Consider the following 16748-nt stretch of genomic DNA (forward strand, 5'->3'; position numbering starts at 1 on the left):
AGGAGACAATTTAAGGCCTCAAATATGTCCTTTGGGGAGATGTTGGAGATGGTGGACATCCTGAAGAGGGCCAACTATGACGGGAAGTATGGACCTTACCCCAACCCCAATGTCAGAAAGGCCAAGATCATGGCGAAAGTTGTGAGGAGTCTGCAGAAGAAATTTGGGGTATGGCGATCCAAGGATCAACTCCAGAAATGGTGGTCGGACCTCAAATTAAGGGAGCATGATCAGTATCGAAGGATCAGGAGAGTGCTGCAAAAAAGTAAGTAGTTGTCCTGTGTTCCTATTCGTTATTTTTAGAACGTTCGTGCTGCTCCATGTGCTTTTCTTTACTGTTGTAGTTTAAAATGGCAACTTTCATGTTCATGGGCACATTATTCTTTCGTATGAAACATTGTTCGTTCGGCCTAGAAAACACCATGTTTTGGCCAGATGCATTTCAATACATTTTTGCTAGCTACTTCTCTTAAAATAAGTTTGTTGTCTAGATGGGTTTGTAACTAGAATGAAATGCAAACTAGATTATGTGTAAGGAGAGGACACTCAGCAGCTGTTTACACATCTGGACGCTGAAGCACTAGCGTGGGACACCAGAACACACTTTTTATTAGGGGGCCCACACAGGTGTTCCAGTGTATACTATAGGGGTGACTCCATCTGTGAAGCTTGTCCAAAACAGGTAAGTATTCAAGCTTGACAAAGTGACAAAATATTTCTTCATCTTGTAACTCTGCCAAAACAGACAATTGTACCCCACTTTCAAGCAATGTTTCATATTCCTATTTCTGCCATCAAATATCTGTGCTAAGTATACCTATTTTTTTTTACATAGGGGAGAAAAGACTCGGAGGACACCACTCATCAGAGGAGACCACACACCCCCCACCTCATGAAGAAGTGGAAATCCCCCAAAGCCAACAGGAGGAGGAGGGAGACGTAATCGAAATAGTCACCACAACAGGTGAGTGTCTGCGACCACAGGCTCAGGTAAGAGATGGATGCCGGCAGATTTATAATACATGTTTTTTTTTTTTCTATATTTTTAGGTGATCGTGATGTTGTGGATGAAGGTCATTTCACCAGTGAAAGTGCCCAGATCCTGATCGGGGAGATCATGGGGTGTAATAGGGACTTGGAAAAAATCAAGCAAAACATCAATAATGTTCAAACCAAAATGAAGAACATCATTGATGTTTTAGAGAGAGTTGAAAACCTCTCAAAATCCCTTACTTAGTTGTGCTTTTTTTTAATGAAAATATTTTTCCCATTTTTTGACATATTCTCGAAAAGCCAAATTTTGAAGATGCACACAGTGTGTCAACATGTGCTATCTGCCATCATGGGAGATCAATGTACGCGTTTTGGGGGTGCAACCCCTTCCTCAATAATAAAGTAGCTGAGAGGAAGGGGTTGCACCCCCAAAACATGTCCATTGATCCCCCATGATGGCAGCTAGCACATGTTGACATTCCGCAATTTGTGTGCATCTTCAAAATTTGGCTTTTCCAGGGGTGACTTCACCCCATCTGAACGCAATATCAAACACAGTTTATAAATACTCATGTCTGATATTGCCTTCAATTTCCATAAAAGTTGAACTTTGTTCCAGATTTAAGCATTTCTTGTTGGTTTTAAACATGCCTGTTTTACCTTAAATTGACTTTTATACTTTTATTAATGTGACCAAAAAAATTGTTATACAACAAACATGTTGGTTTGTTTTAAAAACCTTTTATAAATGCACATGTGATTGTGCTTGTATTAAAAAGATTGATAATCAACAATGTGTGGCTTCTTCTTTCAATGCTCCTAAACTTTTTGTGTGGTAAAATTGGGGTTTTCTGTGGCAATGGGGGATATTTACTAAGGGCAAAGCCACTTTGCACTACAAGTGCCGTTTCAGTGCAGTCTCAAGTGCACTTGTAGTACAAAGTGTCTTTGCCTTTAGTAAATAACACCCAACAGTGCTTTCTAATGTTACACAATCACGCCATTTTCAGGACTCTCCAAATTCCAGTCAGGGTCAGCTAAAAGAAACACAAGCAGTAAATGTCAGCAAATATTTTAGTAGTTATTTTTTTTTTAATTTAAAAAATGTCTCAGACATTGTCTGGCATATTGATGGCCACCCTACTCGCAAAGTATTCCATGTATCTTATACGGACCTCACGGGCACTCAGGGGGGGCAAGCCAAGATAGCGCCGTCAGGGTTGGTTCATTGAGATTAATTCCGGATTTAGGCCCAACTGAGCCAGCATAGTTCACAGAATTTCTCCTTAAAAAGTTGTGGAGAACACAGCAAGCCAGGATGATATGATTCAGTTTATACTCTGCCATGTGTATGGGTGTAAGAAATAGGCGGAACCGGCTGGTCATTATTACAAACGTTTTCTCCACCACTCTTCTGGCTCTGGCCAGCCGGTAATTAAAAACCCTCTGGTCCGGGGTGAGAGTCCTCATAGGAAATGGCCACATAAGATGGTCCCCCAGCGCAAACACTTAATCTGCAACAAAGAGGAATGGGAGTCCTTCCGCATTGTCTTCTGGAGGTGGCAAGTCCAAGCTGCCATTCTGGAGATGCCTGTAAAACTCCATGTGGGCGATGACTCCACCATCTGACATCCGGCCAGTCTTCCCCACGTCCACATACAGGAACTCGTAAGTAGCCGACACCACCACCAACATCACAATACTATTGAACCCCTTGTAGTTGTAATAGTATGACCCCGAGTTGGGTGGTGGGATGATGTGGACGTGTTTCCCATCAATTGCCCCTCTGCAGTTAGGAAAGTCCCACCACTGGGCAAAGTGGGAGGCCACGGTCTGCCATTCCTGTTGGTTGGAAGGAAACTGTAGAGTCAAACAAGAAAAAAAATAATCATTTAGCACATAAACATGGAAAGCAGATTAGACACAAACAGTCTTAGGCAACATCAGTATTACATTTATTTTAGGGAGTATTTAAAGACAAAGGTATAAGGTCCACCTATCAGATTCCTCCCCCCCTCTCATGGGCCATTTTATAAATTTTATGGGGGGGAGGGAGATGTTTTGGACAGGTAACCCTCTCCACTTCATTGAGAGATGAATGCATAAATAATGTACATTACTTTGGCCAGCCCCTCCTTACTTTACACTATTGGCAGCCCACTGGATAGGTAAGAAGTGTCATAATACAAAGAGATAAATACACACTGTACACATTTTAGCACATTTTTACATTCTGCTATTACCTTTCAAGATAATAATAGGATACAAAAACTTTAAACAGTACCATTTGAAAGTATTCAGGCAGTCCCTTGCACTACATGCTTTGGGGAATTCATCCATAAATCTGACCACAAAAGAGGGGGGTATAGTGTGTATGGGTTTGGCAAAGTCAGCAGATAGAGGATTGGTATCAGCTGAGTTAGCAGTTGGGGGAAAGGGAGAGTTCCGAATGATTTTGGGACCCAAAAAAAAACTCTGGCACTCTACCAGAATTTCAAGCACACATCACAATTTTAAACATTTTAGGGCATATTTAGGGTAAAGCACTACTGTGGAGCTGAGAAAATACATTGTTAAGTGACTACACGAGGTGAATATAGGGCCAGGAGAGCATGCTGGGGAGGTAAGTGAAGGTAAATATGTATGAAGGACAAAAAAAAATTCAAAAAAATTCCAGGATGCATTAGGACAAAGAGGACATTCACAGCATATTACAATCATGGTAATTAGGGAATGAGGAAAGAAATACAATATATTATCAAACAATATATACAATAAAATGTGATGTTAAAGGATAAAAATCTTACCTTAACATAGTCCTTCTGCAGGACCTGAATGATGGCAGAACAGGTCTCTGGGATAATGAGAATTTAAGGTCCTGCAGGCTTCTCCCCATCGCCAAGTACCACAGGGTGGTGGCTAGCCTCTGCTCCAGAGTGATGGCTTGCCTCATGCAGGTATCCTGCTTGCTGATATAGGGGGTCAGCAAAGCCAACAAACGGTGAAATACGGGGTCTGTCATCCTGAGAAAGTTCCTGAAATCATCAGGATTATTCTCACGGATTTCACGGAGCAAAGGCATGTGACAGAACTGGTCACGCTGTAGCAACCAATTCTTGGTCCATGAACTCCTCCCCACCCTGTTCGTGGACTGGGCTTGTGTCAATGTAAGGACCCCAACACCAAGCCCCCGCACAGCACGAACTCTGCAATGAGTATGTACAAGCAACATGGCTAGAAAACGGTCGGCTGCTCAGAACAAGGTAACAGAACGCACTGAAGAACAGCAAGGCCTGTGAAGAGCGACCTGAAAATCAACAACGAACGAACAAGAACACAATGACAAAGTCAAGGGTAACTCGCTGCACGCACTAAAGACCAGATACAAACCCACAAGCACAAACTGAACAGCAGAAAACGATCTGAAAACCACGATTCTGAAAAAGCACGAATCGTCTCTCACCAAACTTTTACTAACACGAGATTAGCAAAAGGAGCCCAAAGGGTGCCGCGCTTGGTACTGAACTGCCCTTTTATAGCCTTGTCGTACATGGTGTACGTGACCGCGTTCTTGGCATTCGGAAATTCCAACAACTTTGTGCGACCGTGTGTAGACAAAACAAGTTTGAGCAAACATCCGTCAGAAAAAATCCATGGATTTTGTTGTCGGAATGTCCGATCAACGTCCGATCGTGTGTACGGGGCATAACATTCAACATCCACCATGTTAATGTACTATGTTGTAAACAATGCTTTATACTTCATGTGTAAACTGCAATTTTTCAATAAAAATCTATGGTTAAAAAAAAAAAAAAAAAAATTAAACACGAAAAATATCACTCTGTTTGTAATGAATCTATATAATATATGAGTTTCACTTTTTTGAATAAAATTAACTTTTTGATGATTTTTTTTAGATTAACCTATGGATTGTAAATCTAATTTTAGGAGTTATTATTAGTTGTAGCTATATTTTCATTGCTAATACTAATAGATCCAATAGTCACAAAGAAAAGCACAGTTTATAAAAGCATCACTTAATTTAACACTGTTCTTATTCATAGTGACAGATAGTGATTGACTAACTAGATTCCCACAACTATCAATACCATACATTAGAAGATTCAGCAGCTACATGTTTTAAAATTAATTGTATTTTTCAAGGACAGTTTAGAAATACTGACGTAATCCAATTGATATATCTATGACAAGACACAATAAAACACAGAACACACAACATATTAGCAAGTAAAAGAGTGATATAGCCCATAGATCAGAAGTTTGCCTTCTTTTTCTAAGCTGAAGTGAAAATGACTGACAGTATGATGATGACTTGTTTATCTATATGAAATACATAATATTAACAAACACATTACATGCAGGGATTCATAGTTTCCTTAGGTAGATAACATTTACTTCTTTATTATATGAAAAGTGATAAGATACAGAATATCGAGAAAGTAGTTAATGTGCAAAAATAACATCCTTCTCAAGAGCATCTGTGTTGTTGCACTGGATGTCACACTGTGTTGTATGCCACAGGTAATTCTGTTCTCAGTGGTACTTAAATATCCTGTGGCTACAATGTATTGCATCCAAAAGATTGATGAGATCCGGGTCTGGTGAACATTTGAGAATAATCGACAGCTCTGAGAAATGACTGGTGTAGATAAGAGAGATAAATGAAATGCCATGGAGCTGACCAATTATATGCAGAGAAAATATGACAGCGCAGTAAACAAGGATAAAAAATATATCCCTTACGTTGCTAAATGTCATTAGAGACAGGAAAAGGGCAGCAAGTTTTTCATCGTACACTTAGAAAGACAAGATGTCTTTTAATATCATACATGCTGTTGTAATCCTTTTCTTCTGTTTCAGCTCTTATGCCGCGTACACACGATCGGAAATTCGACCAGCAAAAGACCGATGAGTGCTTTTGGTCGGAAAATGCGACCGTGTGTATGCTCCATCTGACTTTTGCTGCACCACCAGCAAAAGATTGAGAGCAGGTTCTCAATTTTTTGGTCGGAAAAAGTTCCTATCCGACAATGCAATCGTCTCTACAAATTCCGTCCCGCAAAATTCCTACGCATGCTCGGAAACAATTTGACGCATACTCGGAAGCATTGGACTTCATTTTCTCAGCTCATCATAGTGTTGTACGTCACCGCGTTCTTGACGGTCAAAAGTTCGGAGAACTTTTGTGTGACCGTGTGTATGCAAGACAAACTTGAGCGTAATTCCGTCGGAAAAACCATCCAAGTTTTTTCCGACGGAAAATCTGTGCGTGTCTATGCGGCATTAGAGGTATTTTTAAAGAGAATCTAGATTTTTTTTTAGTCTAAAGTGTATGTACATGCATTTTTTTTTACTGCAGGGAAGATTTGAACCTTTTTTCAAATGTTTATTGTCCCAGAAAGAGAGATTGCTTTTTCTGTTTGTCCTGGAAACCATAGTTGTCACCAGAGTAAGAAGTGATGGTATCCTCTAACGGGGACACCTGTTTCTGTAACAGTTCTCTAAAATGGAAATTCTGATATTTTGACCTTTGGCATTGTGTCATTTTTTTTCTTGAGGCTGGGTTCACACTAGTGTGAATTTGGAAGCTGCTTTCCCCACTTCCAGTTCGCAAGGCAGGAGAGTGTGCCCAGTGTTTCATCAGATTAGGCAACTAGAATTTGTAATGTAAGTGTCATTCCATCGCCGCCATCTTGCTACATCCTGCACTCCTCCACAATAAGGATACACTGAGAAGGGGGCAATCGAACATCTTGTTACAACAACCTGAGTTTTTCATTCCACACTTATTGTTAACACTAAACGTAGCTTATGAGGTGAAATACATTATTTAGAAATCCGACGGACTGTTTCGATGTTAAATTTTAAAAGCAGCGGCAAACCTGCTGCTGTCACAGGTTTGCTAATCTGACAGAACACCACTGCGTTCTGTCAGATTAGCAAACCTGTGACATCAGTTCTCTAAAATGGAAATTCTGATATTTTGACCTTTGGCATTGTGTCATTTTTTTTCTTGAGGCTGGGTTCACACTAGTGTGAATTGGAAGCTGCTTTCCCCACTTCCAATTCGCAAGGCAGGAGAGTGTGCCCAGTGTTTCATCAGATTAGGCAACCCGTCAGAATTTGTAATGTAAGTGTCATTCCATCGCCGCCATCTTGCTATATCCTGCACTCCTCCACAATAAGGATACACTGAGAAGGGGGCAATCGAACATCTTGTTACAGCAACCTGAGTTTTTCATTCCACACTTATTGTTAACACTAAACGTAGCTTATAAGGTGAAATACATTATTTAGAAATCCGATGGACTGTTTCGATGTTAAATTTTAAAAGCAGCGGCAAACCTGCTGATGTCACAGGTTTGCTAATCTGACAGAACACCACTGCGTTTATAATTCAACATGTAAACAGTCAGACGGATTTCTAAATATTGTATTTCACCATATAAACTCTGTTTACTGTTAAAAATAAGTGTGAAATTCAAAACTCTGCTTGGTTTAACAAGTTGTCCGCTTGCCCCTTTCTCAGAGTAGCCTTACTGTGGAGGAGTGCAGGGTGTAGCAAGATGGCGGTGAAAAAACGTCACTTCCAATACAAATTCTGACGGGTCGCCAAATCTAATGAAACACCTTTTTTCAATGGAGCTGGTTGACACATCTCCGGAGCAGCCGCAAAGTAGATTGCACAGAGGTCCCGTGTATCTTTGGCTCTGTTTCAGATCCGGATTCTGGCAAAAATTCAGAGCCTGATTCGTCCCTGAAACATAGAATAGGGAAGCACCGGACCCCTGCTGTGAGCCGCGTCCGCACTAAGTGTGAACCCAGCCTCAAACATTATGGTGACTCTACCATTTTGGGTCCTATCAGGTTTATACAGAATTTGAGCGCAGATGAAGGGGGATAACTTTGAACCCCTGAAATACATTGGCTGTTTTATATATTTTTTTCTGAATGAACTCCAGTTTTAAATGTTTTTGGAACCAGCTTTTTGGTCTGGTGCTCTTTTAGACATTGTATACAAATATTCACTCTGTTTCAGAGCTATGCTGGCTGAACATGTTTCAGCATTTCACACACCTCTGGGTGTGTAGGATACCTGGTCCTCCTCTATGCACTGGGGCTTCATCTACTGGCCTTTATGTTACTAATGTGCCCTCTAGTGACATAGGAGTGGGTGGATGAAACCACACTAACAAGGACTGCATCACATGGGTGGGTGGAGTGGTGGAAAAAACAGGGGGTTAAACTGCAATTTTACTACCCAATTCTAACATTTCAGCCTGACAGGGCTGTACACTTGCTGTGGCATTTTTAACTCAGGGTGCAGAGTTTTACAGGCAATATGCTTGTCAAACAAGCCCATTGAGATCAGTAAGGCTGTACCGCAGTTGAGAAGCAAACACTTGACTTGCAGTTGCGGCACAGTCTCCCAATGAAAAACTGATGTTTAGGAATTAAATAAGAGGTAAAAAAACAGGCATCAAGAAGTGGCAGTAGTACCTCCTGAATGCCTGTCAGGCACTGCTATACCACCTTCTGAAAAGTGAACCGCTGTAAGCTTGCCGCCTGTCTGAACACTAAAGCTGGCCATACATGATTTTGTTGTTTTCGATCAGCTGGCTGAAAAAAAAAAAGAATTTATTTCCTCATCCACACATTCAAGATGAATGAAGGAATCCCACCTGCTGCGCTATTGTGGGAGCTCCATTGCTAGAATACATTGATCAGCACTGCTGCTGACTGGCTGCATGCACTAATCAAATGCAAATTTTCCAACAGTCCTGTTCAAGAGAAGTTGGTCACTAGGAGGACTCGTCTTGAATGGGAAGAGCCAAAGATGGATCTAAATTTGGCCGGTCCCTGCTGAACTGGACACTTTTTGATGCAAATATGATCCAGCTTAGGAATGAAAACAGGAAGCCAAAATTCCTGGAAATGATGGATGCTGAAGGTTCTTCAGCCAGTGTAACTTTGCAGTTTAGCACAGATTTGTAGTGCAGGCATTGAAACAGGTAAGCATTAATCCTTTACTTAACAGGCAATAAGTATTAACCCTTTATTTAACAAGCCACTTTAGGGTAAATAATTTTACTGTTGCATGTTCATATCTTAAAAACATTGATTCCATGTACAGCCTGTAAATGCGTACATTGGTACATAAATATTTATTCATTGCTTATATCTCTTCCGACACAGCTGATGGCCTTTTACCATGTGTCCAATCACAGTTGAACACAACATGAACACACTTGCTGGTTATTGGCCCTAAAAGTCACCACCAGTATTTATGCACATAAGAATATGCATGTCAGGTGCACAAAATGAAATCGAAGATTGCGCTAGAGATGTTAGGTATTGCTGTGCATGTCAGGGTGAAAGCAATATATCATTCACTGTTAACTCTTATGTGATGAGCTGTAAATACTATTAAAGTATCATCTATGGACATTTTGGGGTACCATGGTTTTTTGCCTTTTTAGAGGCATGCAAAATTGTAACGCTTAACATACTTGATATCTATTACCTCACTACAACCTAATCTTTTAGGCTGGGTTCACATCTATGCGAATTGGATGTGTGTTTCCCCGCATTCAGTTCGCATAGCAGGAGAATGTGACCAGCTCTTTATGGAGCCGGTTCACATATCTCCAGGGCGGCTGCGGAACGCACTGCACAGAAATGCTGTGTGTCTTTGGCTCCATTTCAGGGCTGAATTCAGGCAAAGATTCATCCCTGATTTGTCCCTGAAAAGAAGAACAGGGAAGCACAGCATTCCTGTGCGATCCGCGGCCAGTTTAGATGTGAACCGAGACTTATTGTTTACAAAAAATAGGATTATATTATGTTTGTCTGCACAAAAATTAATGTAATGCCGCGTACACACGGTCGGACTTTACGGCGGACTTTGCCCGGCGGATTTTTCGACGTACTTTCCGACGGACTTTGTGAATGAACGGACTTGCCTACACACAATCCACCAAAGTCCGTCGAATTCGTACGTGATGACGTACGACCGGACTAAAACAAGGAAGTTCATAGCCAGTAGCCAATAGCTGCCCTAGCGTGCCTTTTTGTCCGTCGAACTAGCATACAGACGAGCGGACTTTTCGACCGGACTCGATTTCAACGGATAAATTTTAAACAAGTTTAAAATCTAAGTCCGTCCAACTTTTGAGAAAACAAAGTCCGCTGGAGCCCACACACATCGAATTGTCCGACGAAATCCAGTCCGCCGGGCAAAGTCCGCCGTAAAGTCCGCTCGTGTGTACGCGGCATAAGTCCGTCCAACTTTTGAGAAAACAAAGTCCGCTGGAGCCCACACACATCGAATTGTCCGACGAAATCCAGTCCGCCGGGCAAAGTCCGCCGTAAAGTCCGCTCGTGTGTACGCGGCATAAGTGGTTTTTTTTTTTTTTATTATTTAAAGTTTACCCTCAGGAATTCAGCTCCTTTGTAAAAAGTGAAAACACACTATGGGATTGACTTACAAAAGCTGGAGAGTACAAAATCTGGTGCCGCTCTGCATAGAAACCAATCAACTTCAGGTTTTTCTTGTCAAAGCTTAACTGAACAAGTTGAAGTCAGAACCTGACTAGCTACCATGTATAGCTGCACCAGATCTTGCTCGGCCCAGTTTTAGTAAATCAACCATTATGAATTAAGACCAACAAAGTGCATGCCACCTCTTGGGTATAACTTTATTATTTAACCACCTGCCATCCGCGCTATGGCCAAATGACGGCCACAGCGCGGACCTGAATTCCCGGGAGGCCGTCATATGACGGCCTCCCCTGTGCATGCTATCTGCGCGCGCCCTGCAGGGCGCGCGCCGAGTGCGCTGTGATCACCAAGTCACTGAGACTCGGCTGATCACCGATCCGAGTAAGGGGACGGTCCCGGCCCCTTACCATGTGATCAGCTGTCAGCCAATGACAGCTGATCACATGATGTAAACAAAAGATCGGTAATCGTTTTTTTTCTACTCACGCTGATAGCGTGAGTAGAAAAAAAAGCCAATCACCGGCTCAGATGAGAGGGACAAAGGTCCCGAAGTGGAAGAGGCACATCTGCCTAATCTTTGCCAGTTAACAGTGCCACCTAACAGTGCCCACAGTGCCACCTAACAGTGCCCAAAGTGCCACCGAACAGTGCCCACAAGTGCCACCGAACAGTGCCCACAAGTACCAGCTATCAATGCCCACCAGTAGTGCCAATCAGTGCCACCTAGCAGTGCTGCCTATCACTGCCACCCATCAGTGCCCATCACTGCCACCCATCAGTGCCCATCACTGCCACCTATCAGTGCCCATCAGTGCCGCCTCATCAGCGTACATCAATGAAGGAGAAAAATTACCTGTTTTAATTTTTTATAACAAAATATAAAAACATTTTTTTTTTTTTTTTAAATGCAGTCTTTTTACATTTTTTTTAACAAAAAATAAAAACCACAGAGGTGATCAAATACCACCAAAAGAAAGCTCTATTTGTGTGGGGGGGGAAATGATAAAAATTTAATTTGGGTACTGTGTTGTATGACCGCGCAATTGTCATTCAAAGTGCGTCAGTGCTGAAAGCTGAAAATTGGTCTGGATAGGAGGGGGGTTTAAGTGCCCAGTAAGCAAGTGGTTAAATAAGACAGGTTTATGGAACTCCCAGAAGACAGCTATCACTGTAGATCTGAAAGCCTAACACTGAACCTTCTGATCTGGGCAAATTCAACAGTAGCATCAATGTAGCTGCTATGCCCACCCTTCTCCTCCTCCTGCTAAATAACAAAAGCCTTTTTCCTGTCGCATCATGGCAGCATACACTTTGGGTTGTGACTCCGCCCCTCACAACCTGATAGGACCACATAGCTATAAGTTGTAAAGATGGCCCCCCTCCCCAGTATTCTCTTATTTTTCCTCACCTGAAGGACTGAAGATGTCAGAAGCACCCCCTTACTGAATTCGCCCCAGCCAGGTTCTAGCCTCTCCTGGGTGGAAGTCCTTACCTGTACAGCCTCTAAATGAGCTAGATGGAAGGAACCCCACTCTGGTGATCTCAGGGGTATGTTGCGGCTCCAGTATAAGCCTTAAATAGGTTTAGTTGTGTGCAGCGGTCTCCATTACACTTTTCATTCCTTCTGTGTGTGCGGTGCACACTCTCAGGGCGGCCTGGTCGGTTCGCCAGGTTCCAAGATGGCGCCGAGCGGGGCGCGCCGCTACTGAGCATGTTCGGGCGGGTCGTGACCTCGGCGGCCATGGTGGTTCTTTTAAAAGCCTCAATCTGTCATTATATGATGCCTCTGGTTCCTGAAGACACCCTGACTGTTTTATCAGCTCTGTTTTTCCTTCTAGCGTTCCCCCTTGGGGTAAGTGGTTTCTCCTTTCTTCTGGTACCTGTGTTTGGCTGACTGCATGTTTATACCTGCCTATATCTCTGCCAGGTCTATCTGGTACCTGTGTTTGGCTGACTGCATGTTTATACCTGCCTATATCTCTGCCAGGTCTATCACAGTTTTCTTTCCATGGAGACCGCTGCCCCAGCAGATCACCATAAGCCCAATAGGTAAGGGGGGGGGATTTCTATGGTAAGTAGTGAAGATTGAAAAAGAGAGCAGGATCGTACTAATGCTGCCTAATTGGTCAGCTCTACCAGGTCATCAAGGTCGTCAAAATCAAGACGAAGAGAGACCTCTCGCAGGAGAAGTCGCTCCAGCCATAGGCGAAGCCGCTCATGCGGCAGAAGTCGCTCAGCCCACAGAGGAAGCAGTAGGAGGAGTCGTTCCTACTCCAGGCATAGGCGTTCCTATCACAGGAGATCCCCTGTACGTAGACGTCAGTCTCCTGCACATCCCTCCCGGCCGGCAGGGAATGCTTGCTGGGTATGCGGGGCCACAGCCCTACCAGACAGATTAGCCTGCCGCAAATGCATGGACGAAGCCACCAGAGAGAAAGAACTGGTCACTGTAGAGCCTACCGGAGTCCCTGCTACGCATATCTCAACTCCAGACGTGGAGGTTACAGCCCTAAGCACCTCCCCATCCCATCCCAGTACATCTAGGGAACAAGAATTCCCGTCAGATGAGGAAGAACTGGAGGCGGCAGCAGGCTTTGATTTTTCATAGGCCCCTTTGTGAAATCGGTCAAGGAAGCAATTAACTGGGAAGAACCTGAAGAGGTACAACAGAAACAAAGGAAGTATTTTCCAAATCTCAAGAAAGTACCTGAAGCCTTTCCTTTCATAGAGGAACTGGATGAGCTTATTAAAGATGAATGGCAGAATCCAGAGAAGAAAGTTAGTCTCTCGAACAGGCTTACCAAGTTGTATCCTCTAAAAGAACCCAAGGTATCTCCCCTGGTTTCCCCTCCAGTGGTGGATGCCTCTTTGATGCGCCTAGCCAGGCATGTGACGCTACCCATTGAGGACGCAGTGACGTTCAGGGATGTCCTGGACAGAAAGGTGGATACGGACCTTAAAAGGGCTTACGTTTTCGCAGGGGGTGCCTGCAGACCAGCAGTGGCACTGGCCGCCGTCAGGAAAGCTATTTCCGGGTGGTCTGCAAACACCGTGAAACTCGTGGCTGAAGGCGCAGATCAAGACCAGATCGTTAAAGCCCTACAGGAACTCAGTCTTGCAGGAGACTTTGTGGTGGAAGCCTCAGTGGATACCATTAGGTCCGCTTCGAGATCTATGTTAGCCACGGTAATGGCCAGGAGGGCGTTGTGGCTTAAACCCTGGTCAGCCGACCCGGCCTCAAAGTCCAACTGGTGCAGGATTCCATATGATGGAATTAACCTCTTTTTCGCAAAGCTGGATACAGCAATATCCAAAGTGACAGGTGGGAAGTCTGGTCTTATCCCTTCAGACAGAAGACCAAAACAGCAAAGAGCGCCTCCCTTCAAGCGCAATCTCCCGGAAAGATACAGGGATGCAAAATCCTATAGACCTGGGAAGGAGTACAGGAGAACTTGGAAGAACCCTCAGACGTCCTTCCTCAAGTTCCAAAAAACCAAGACCCCGGCCTCCAATGAACAGAAACCGTTTTGAAGGTACGCCCGCCCAACCAGCGGTAGTGGGTGCCAGGCTCACAAGTTTCAAGTTGGTTTAGGTGGAATTGATAAAAGATCCATGGACAGTATCCACCATCCGGGTCGGGCACAGGTGGTCGTTCAAGAACCGCCCTCCAAGGGGTCACTTCTGCGCAACCAAACTTCCTCCTTCCAGAGAGAAAAGGCTGTCCTTGGTCCAGTATATCCAGGACCTGTTAAGGAAACAAGCAATAGTGGAGGTCGCACCATCTCAAAGAGGTCAAGGTTTCTATTCCCCACTCTTCCTGGTAAGGAAAAAGTCAGGGGACTTTCTTCCCGTCCTGGACCTAAAGAAACTCAACCGGTCAATTCGGGTAGAAACATTCAGGATGGAGAGCCTTCAATCAATTCTCCAGGCGATAAATCTGGGAGACTAGATGCTCTCAATCGATCTTCGAGACGCATACTTACATATCCCGATTCACGCAGAGTTCCAGAGATTCCTCCGATTTACGATAAACAGCTGACACTTCCAATTCCGAAGTCTTCCGTTTGGAATTTCCACCGCACCCAGGACGTTCACGAAAGTCCTATTGCCCGTGATAGCCCACTTGAGAGAGAGGGGATTAAGAGTCCACCATTACCTGGACGACATCCTGCTTCTCTCGGACAACAAGGAATCTCTCATCCAGCATCGGGGAATCCTGGTCTCCACCTTACAGTCTCTAGGGTGGCTGATAAACTGGGAGAAAAGCAGTATCCATCCCACTCAGAGAATGGTCTTTTTAGGGGCCGAGCTGGACACGAGAGAGAACACGGTGGAGCTTCCAGAGGAGAAGATTCCTCCCCTGATTCAGAAGGTGAAGAAGGCTATCTCGGCCAAGAGGCTACCAGCCAGAACATGCCTCAGTATCCTGGGCTCTTTGGCATCCACCATTCCGATGGTTCAGTGGGTGCAGTGGAACTCGAGGCCTTTCCAGATTTTCTTCCTGCGCCAGTGGAATGGGATTTCAATGTCCCAGTCGATTCACATCCCTCAGGAGGTGAAGCAATCATTGCTGTGGTGGACTCGGCCTCGCAACTTAATAAGGTGCAAGAACATTATCACCCCTCACCAGGAGACGGTGACCTCAGATGCCAGTCTGCAGGGGTGGGGAGCTCACCATCAGCACTTTGTGGCTCAAGGCCGCTGGCCATTCAGGGCACAGGACACAGTGTCAAATGTGTTAGAAATGAGAGCAGCACTCCAGGCGCTCCTGTCCTTCAGCTCCCTCTTGAGAGGAAGACATGTTCTTCTGAGAATGGACAACAAGGTTGCGGTTGCTTATGTCAACAGGCAGGGGGGCACAAGAAGCTGGTCCATGATGCAGGAGGTCCGTCCTGTCCTAGAGTGGGCACAAGTGAACCTGTTAAGCCTAAGGGCAATCTATGTTCCGGGAGTCCAGAATGTGCTGGCCGACTCGCTGAGCAGGAATTTCACCTCCAACCACGAGTGGTCTCTGAACCCACAGGCCTACGCCCTCATATCCCGGACTTGGGGTTTACCAGAGATAGACCTGGCGGCAACCCCAGAGAATGCGAAACGCCGGAGATTCCTATCAAGAATACCATTCCCTTCGGCGGAGGGGACGGATTGTCTCCTGCACCCCTGGAACTTCCAGCTGGGATACATCTTCCCTCAAGGAGACTCAAGGAGTCATCGGCACTGGTGGTGGCAGTGATTCCCTTCTGGCCGAGGAGGCCATGGTTTACCACTCTGATGCATCTGAATACGGCAGATCCCCTGCCCCTTCCGTTGTCATTGTTCCGTTGCTCTCCCAAGGTCATCTTCTTCACCCGAACCCGGAGAAGCTACATTTGATGGCTTGGAGACTGAAAGGGCTAGGTACCTAGAGCAAGGCTGTTCCCAGAGGGTAGCGGATACCCTTCTCCAGGCCAGGAGGCCTACCACGAATAATACTTATAGGCGAGTCTGGGAGAAGTTTACCGCCTTCGCTCAACAGCAAGGTTGGAACCCATCCTCACCATCGGTGTCACAGGTCCTGGAGTTTCTTCAGTTAGGCCTAGAGAAGGGCCTTAGGTCAAGTACCTTAAAGGTCCAAGTCTCGGCCCTGTCCGCCTTGACAGGAGTCAGATGGGCACAAGATCCCCTTGTGGTTCAGTTCCAAAGGGCCTGTCTAAAGCTGAAGCTGCCTAGGAAACCTTCCTTCCCAGTCTGGGACCTCTCAGTCGTACTGGAAGCTTTATCTAAGGAGCCGTTTTTTCCTAATGAGAACATATCCTTATGGGATCTGACGCTGAAAGTCTCATTCCTGATAGCCATAACATCGGCTAAGAGGGTGTCAGAGATGCAAGCCTTAATGGCCAGTGATCCATATCTGATTGTATTGCCAGACAGGTTAGTCTTTAAACCTTCGGACCGGTTCATCCCCAAGGTATCCTCGTCCTTTCACTTCAACCAGGAGATTAACCTTCCGGCCCTCAGTACAGAACAAGGCGACCCTCACCCTCTGGACGTCAAGGGTAATGTCCTGCAGTATCTTTCAGCTTCCAGATCCATCAGGAAGACCGAAAGTCTCCTAATCATTCCACATGGATTCAAGAGAGGTCAAGCGGCATCCTCACACACAATTGCGTCATGGCTGGTGAAGACCATCAAAAAGGCCTACTCACTAAGCAATCATCAAGTACCCGAGGGCTTAAGGGCACACTCCACTAGGG

The sequence above is a fragment of the Aquarana catesbeiana genome, linkage group LG09 (assembly GCF_042186555.1).
Source record: "Aquarana catesbeiana isolate 2022-GZ linkage group LG09, ASM4218655v1, whole genome shotgun sequence".
In the NCBI taxonomy this organism is placed as follows: Eukaryota; Metazoa; Chordata; class Amphibia; order Anura; family Ranidae; genus Aquarana; species Aquarana catesbeiana.